The 7,122-nt window shown below is 35.7% G+C and overlaps 1 pseudogene; it reads right to left on the reverse strand.

The window, feature by feature from the left end:
• Nucleotides 1–2,417: 2,417 nt before the first annotated feature.
• Nucleotides 2,418–7,116, reverse strand: LOC107472522 (dnaJ homolog subfamily C GRV2-like; annotated as a pseudogene).
• Between the last annotated feature and the right edge of the window lie 6 nt (nt 7,117–7,122).

The following is a 7,122-nucleotide window of genomic DNA, read 5'->3' on the forward strand; positions in this document are numbered from 1 at the left end:
TATTAAAAATATTTTAAATACTAAAAATAACTTCTTCAAACATAATTTTTGTAGTTTATGCTTATTAACAACTAATTTTAATAAATTATTTTAAAAAATTAAAATTTTTTCGTACCGAACCAAACCTAAAAAGATAGACTCTACTCATAACATTATATATATATATATATCCTAATTTCTATCCTAATTTCTAACTATAAAACTTTAATATAATGAAAAATTATTCATATTTAGTTTTTTACCCATAAAAATAGTTTTGATGTCACAAAAATACATAAGTATTAATTTTATTCATGTATAGTTTTATTAATATTTTAAAATTTTATAAATAATAATAATAACTTTTTATCTTTTATGAGTACAAAATTAATTTCTTTTATCAATGGATATATTTGTTAATATTTTAAATTTTTATAAATAGAAATAATAATTTATTATATATATATATTTTTGGTCTCGTTATATATTTAAATATTTTTATCAACCAAGTCCTATTAAGTTGGCACAAACTTAATAAAAATCACTCACACATCCTGTGCATGAATCATACAATTCTTCTTTTTCATGTTCTTTTTTTTCTTTGCGTGTTTTATCCTCATTATCGTCTTGTTGTTGCCGTATTCTTTTCTTTTTTTTCCTCTCCTCTTCCTCCTCCTAGTGGTTATTGCAACATTTTTTATTTTTTTGTTTGATTTTTTTTTGTTCTTATTAGGAAGGTGAAATCAGAGAAAGGAAAGGAAAAGAACTTTTTGAGTTGTGAAAAATTTATTAAAAAAATAGTACCGAAATTTTTTAACCGTGACACAAAAAGTTTTTAATTTTGACACCGGAATTTTTTAGTCGTGATACTGATTCTTGCTAGAAGGATAAAATAAGAAGAATTATGAAAATTTTTGAAAGAAGAAGATGATGATGATAAAGACGATTAAAAGAAGTTTTAAATTATACATAATTTATTAAAAAAATAGCACCAATTAATTTATTCACTTACTTTGGCTAACATTAGATATAGAAGTTATTATAAAATTGTGTGTATTGTCTTTGTTGTATGTTCAACATGATACAGTATAACTGTGAAAGTCATTGGCCGACTATAGGATATACATTTCCTAAAAGGAGGATCACATATTCATCCTTATTGAACTATATATCATGTTATCAACCATATAGACAAGAAGTATTAAAGAATTACCCAATAAAATGAAATTGATGTTAATATTGAGTTCTTTGTTGCTAATTCGAACTTGGCCTGTGATTTAGCTGACAATTTAAATGGGTTAAAATCAACATATGGCTTAATTGTGTGCTAATTTGAAAATGTATGTTATTTGAAATAAGATAGTGGCTTGGGAGTGCCAATATATGCTTTAATTCGGTTATTGAAGCTCTTAAGGTTCCTAACAATTGTTCTAATGGAATCTTATTCTTATTTGCAGTATGTAAGCATGCATACTCATTGTCCCAAAATTTGGAACCTATCAGTGAGGGACTAGGTGTTTTACAATTTAAGACCGGTTTGATATCTGTCATTAAGGTATATAGTTATTATCTAATTTTCTATTTGGAATGCAAATTTTACTTAATATACTTGTGTTGCGCATCGTAGTGTGTATGGACATGGTTTCTCAAAGCCTGTCTCATCCTTTTGTATTTCAGGACTGGATGCATCTTTGATTTCAGTTTATTGCATAAAATTTCCTGTTGTCAACTATTTCCTATGGCAATTGCTGCTGCCGCTTAATGAAATACTATCATGATCATTTTACTCAAATTTTTTTCTTCAATCTGTAATTCTTTTTAAAAATTGAAAGTGAGATTTACAGCTAAAACTACCAGAGGAATCAAGAGACAATATCCTATTGTCAGTGGTTAGAAGACAGAAAAATCATCAAGGATACCTAAGAGAGCCAAAGGTTGAAAGGATTCCCTATCATTAAGGTTACGAAAGAAATGGAAGTCCCAAGAGAAAGACGAACCCAGGATTGAATCCGCAATGATAAAGACAAGGAAAGGCTAGGTTTAAAGAGGTATCTCCTATCAAATGATCTGCTCAAAACCCACAAAAATTATGATAATACTACAACATAGAATAGCTAGACAATTCCCAACTAGACACAACACTTTAAACATAAAAATGATAAGAAAGGGAGACAGTATGATACCACCATAAATTATCATCGAATTATAGCTAGACTTAACATACATCATTCCCTTTTTAGCTCCACCGATATAGGAGTGGACAGATCGTTGCCAAATAATATGCCAGGCATTTCTCAAAAAAAATTAACCACTCTAGTGCATAAGTACTGTTGGTATTATCTGCTCCACCAAGAGCGCACACATGAAACATCTTTGTCATGTATGGATGAACTTAGTAAAACGGGTTTTGAACCCAATCAGATGTTGAGATCAATCAGTTTCATAAGTAATATATAGTAAGCTTTGAAAATTAAGCCTTTGCAAAATTTAGAGAGCTTAGTAGATAGCTGTTTACAGAGTTACTTTCATACACAGTAAATTTTCATGTAATGGTAAAGCTCATCTTACTAAATAAATACTTAAGCTATTTGGCGACACAGGCACATATAAACACCAAGTTTGCTAACTAAGCCCTAAACTCACATGGGACATCCTCCTGCATACCTATAGTTGAGAGACAAATACTAAGCATTTTATCCCCAAAAAAAAAAAATAATTGACATACCATAAAACATCAGCCCTCAATAAAGCATCCTGCAACTCAGATGAAACAGAAACATTGGCAATAGACTGTAGAGCAGCATCAACAGCTCCTGGTAGAAGCTCAAACTCAGTGCCGTGCACAATGTCTGGAACTAGCCCAGAAAACTCGAGTATTTCAGATCCGGCAGCCTCAAATTGACTAAGAACTGAAAATGTTCGCATGATGTTTGTGGTTCATTTCCAGGAGTAGATGGTTGAACAACATACATGCAACGGGAAAGAAGAGTTGCAAGAAGTTGCACTCCTCCATCTCTCACCAGCTCTTCTCCATTCAATGAAGATGCACATCTGGCCACAATAAAAGTCAACGAGCAGCATGAGCTAGAATGGAATTTTACGCCAGGCAAACAAGCTCTGATGCTGCAACAAGGAGAGGTGCTCCATCTGAAAGAAAGAAAATTCTTATCATCCTTGTCCACAGTAACAGCACTTAACAACATGGGATAGCCAGCATATTTGAATAGCTCCAATATGTCTCTATATCTTCTGTATAAAATGCATTGTCCCCTTCAGCAAAAGAAGCAATCTCCAAGGCTGAGGACCTTGCAATCCTTACATGGTAGCCTAAGATACAGTTCGCAAAAGGTAAATATTCAGTGAATTAGGATATAAAAACCTACTGTTGCAAGCAAATGATATTATATCACATAAATTCCCCCAAGAAGCAAAAAGAAATTTTAACATACATCATGATTTTGCCACCCCAAATCTGTGCATGCATATAACAGCCTGTCTATAGCTGGCTTGCAAAAGGAGAAAAGAACAAAACAGTTTATGCATCTACAAAACTCTCCCAATCTGGGTGACAAGGGGCTATCACACCATTTCTCATTTCTCACACTAAAGAAAGTACATGGACTTGTTTGCATGATATACTTACATATCAAAAATTACGAAGTTAAGACAACAAAACATGTCCCCATGGGCATTTGAAGACTTCAAAATAACAAGCAGTTAACTTCAACACGAGGATAGTTGTGCTGAATATCACGCTATCCTAGTAACTTCTATTGATATATGAATCCAAATAAGCTTGTAACATGCAAACTATGTTTACCTGGAGCCTGGAGGCGTTCATAAGCCTTCTGTATAGCAAGAAACTTCTCCCTTCCTTCAGGGTTTTTGACAGGATGATATTTCACAGCAAGTTTTCGATATCGTCGCTTTAACTTTTCCTTGTTGATATTTTCAATTTGCTTTGATTAGCTAGATGTTTCATCTGATACCTCCGAATAGTGCTTTTTATTTACATCATCACTGGATACATCATCCAAGGATATTTCAAGGATCTTGCAAGCTGCTCAACAATAGGCCAATTTGGAAAGCGGATTTCATCACACAGATTCCTCTAGTAATAATGATGACACCACATTTCATCTCTAAGTTCAGGGTATTTAACTGGAGGCATTGGGGCATAGTCATACAAAACATGGCAATACTGTGACAATTTCTGTGGAAAATCACCAAGGTGTTGCAAAACCTGATAAATACAGTGAACAGGGATAAATCGAACCGCATGAACAATACCAGAAAGGTAGTTTGGGAAGTACACTTGTATTCTATAAAAAACCATACACATCAGACCTTAATTTGCAATGCCTGACGTATTAAATTTTCTGCCCTCATTTTATGAGTCCATATTATCTCAGGAGTGTCAGAATCTGATACCATTGCAGCAGCAAATGCTGCTGGACCACTGCGCTTCAATACATACAACAAAGATTCAGGAAGAAGTCCACCAAGAACACTGCGTTTTGCCAAAGGCAATGAAGCTGAAACCGCAGCCTCTTCGCCACCATGAAATCCTTGGTGGACAAGGGTGACGGTAAAGAGTTGCCCAATTGAAAGTAGATTAGATCCTGGATAGGCCAGTGCAAAATAAAATGCACTGGTGCTGTATAGACGTATCATGGCCTTGGGATTCCTGGTAACAATAGCCTTCAACAATGCAGCAGCTGCCTCAACAATACTTGGTTCCCCAGAGAGAATGGCCTGAATTCATAAAACAACCCACCCCCCAACACACACAACAAAAGAGGGAAAACAATGAAAAGAAAAATAAAAACTAGATTTAAATATTATAAGCAAAGCTTGAGAGCTACGAAGACGAGACCATATAAGCGAACAAGCAGCTATGAGCGAAGCGAATAGCAGTGCAGCCGAGAGAGTGGTGAATTATTGGAAGGGTAGAAAATACTAAAAATCAACTGAAACCATACCTATCACATAGTAAACAACAGACAACTTGAACTAAATATGATAAGGTTAACAAGCAAGGAGACAATTCCTATAATCTTTGAAAAAGAAATTTTATTAAAGTAGTAGTATATCACAGAACAAACATATTTTCATACATGGCCAAATAATAAGGAGAAACCTTTGAAGTACCTGTGCAATGTGAGGAAGGCAACATGGACTTGACAAGATTCGTTTTACTCCAGGAGTTGGAGTAACAATTTCTCCAGCATCATCTAAATGAACATGCCAATTTTCAGAAGAATATAACAGGCACAGAAACTTGAGGCTAAAAAAATAATTTTGCGGCAAAGAGAATAGTTGGGTAAATTTTTGCAAATGTAAGCAAATTAAATATAGAATTGTAATTGGTAAATAAGTTATTATAGGAGATTGAAGATAGTGGCACCTAAACATATGTTGCTTTTCTCATTAGATTTTTTGTACCAAAAATAAATAAATTCAAGTCATCAAGAATAATAAGGTTTCAGGCCATGAAAGATTAATAGCAAAAAAAAAAACCCCATTCATGCCACATATCAGACAAGAAATAATAAAGAATTCGAGATAGAGAAAATATTTACAGAACAATTGATGTTTGTATGAATATCTTCCACCAAAGATGATGACTCTACCTGAGGTGGGGTAAGGACAGGAACTCTAAGGGCAAGTGCCCAGCGAAGCTCACGAATATCACGCAACTTCTTCCAATCTAGCATCCCAGAGGCCCAACACCTTATTGTCCAATCAATAGCCTTCTTGGACCATAACCTTCTAATAGCATCTTTTTTCCACAGGTCCAATTTGAGCACCTTCTTTGTCAATATACATCCATTCCTTGAGTGGCTCCATAAAAGCCGTAGCTGCAATCAAATTTGATTGCAAAGGAATAGCTGTCCTCTCCAAAGCTTCATGGACCACTGTAAGAAGATTGACAGCTAATACACAGGCTCCAACTAGAACATAAGCCTCTACATTAGCTAAATCCTTCATCAAAGCCTGAAATTGAGTTGAATTTAACTTTGAGTAGAGCTTGTAAAGTGAAATCACCAAAAGGAAAGAGAAAACAAGAAAGAATAAGTAGATTAAATTTACAAAGACCTTCAAAAGAAAAAGAGGTCTGAGTCTCAGAGATCTGTCATCTGTCCTATCCAGGAGAACAGTAATGTGAGCTGTGCCTGAAAAAGGACCAACAGTCTTGTAGTGCTGCTCATATACAATTGCCATTGCCCTTGCACTTGTAGTCCTCTCCCAATGCGACATTTCCTCTGCTGAAGTAAGCGTCGTTTTCTTCTCCCGGTTGATGACTCCTCTTGATTTGATTCTTCACGTTGAACTCCATCAGAGCGTGTATGCAAATAAGCAACAAGTCCGGGAGGCAGAATTCAAGACAATAGCTCCAAAGCGGGTTGATAGGAATCCGCCCAAAGAGCAACAAGTTGTCAAATAACTTCACGGCGTTCACCGGCAGGAAGGAAAAAGGAGTGCAATAAATGCCTCAACAAAGCACCATCACGCACAGAAGCCTCTCGCATGGACTCCACAGCAATAGCATCTTCTTCAGCAATTGATCGCATAATAACAGCTACTGTCTCTCTAACACTTTCGGTAAGATGACCAAATAGTGCAAACAAACGACGCTTTAACCCAGCAACTTGGCGCAACAACTAAACAAAAACATTATATTGAGTAGTTTCCCCATGTGGATCACAAATCATAGCCTCGAGCACTTCAACCACAGCCATTGACAGCAAAGGTGATACTGACATAGGCTTCAATCTGTTGACAAGAATAATGACATAACTCTAATTAGCAAACAATACGGACTTCGTATGCATAATTGTTGCGTGCCACTCTCCTTTAGAATCCATCACATTAGCATCACCAGGCCCACCACAATGACTGCTGCAACAAGCCCGGCAGCCTCAGAAGCAACACCCTCTGAACCATTTCTAAGTAAACCCATTATCCTTCCAACTGCTGCTGGAAAAGACATCACGTGTGATGCGGCACTTCTTGATGCAAGTAGTCGATGTAAACAAGCAATAAAACCCATCACAGTTGCAGAAGCGTTTGGTGACGGGGTGGCAAAGGAGGAGATTCTGGAGGAAGATTTGGAGCTGCAGGAAGCATAGTAATCAAGGC

Source organism: Arachis duranensis, unplaced genomic scaffold (genome assembly GCF_000817695.3).
Source record: "Arachis duranensis cultivar V14167 unplaced genomic scaffold, aradu.V14167.gnm2.J7QH unplaced_Scaffold_142631, whole genome shotgun sequence".
In the NCBI taxonomy this organism is placed as follows: domain Eukaryota; kingdom Viridiplantae; phylum Streptophyta; class Magnoliopsida; order Fabales; family Fabaceae; genus Arachis; species Arachis duranensis.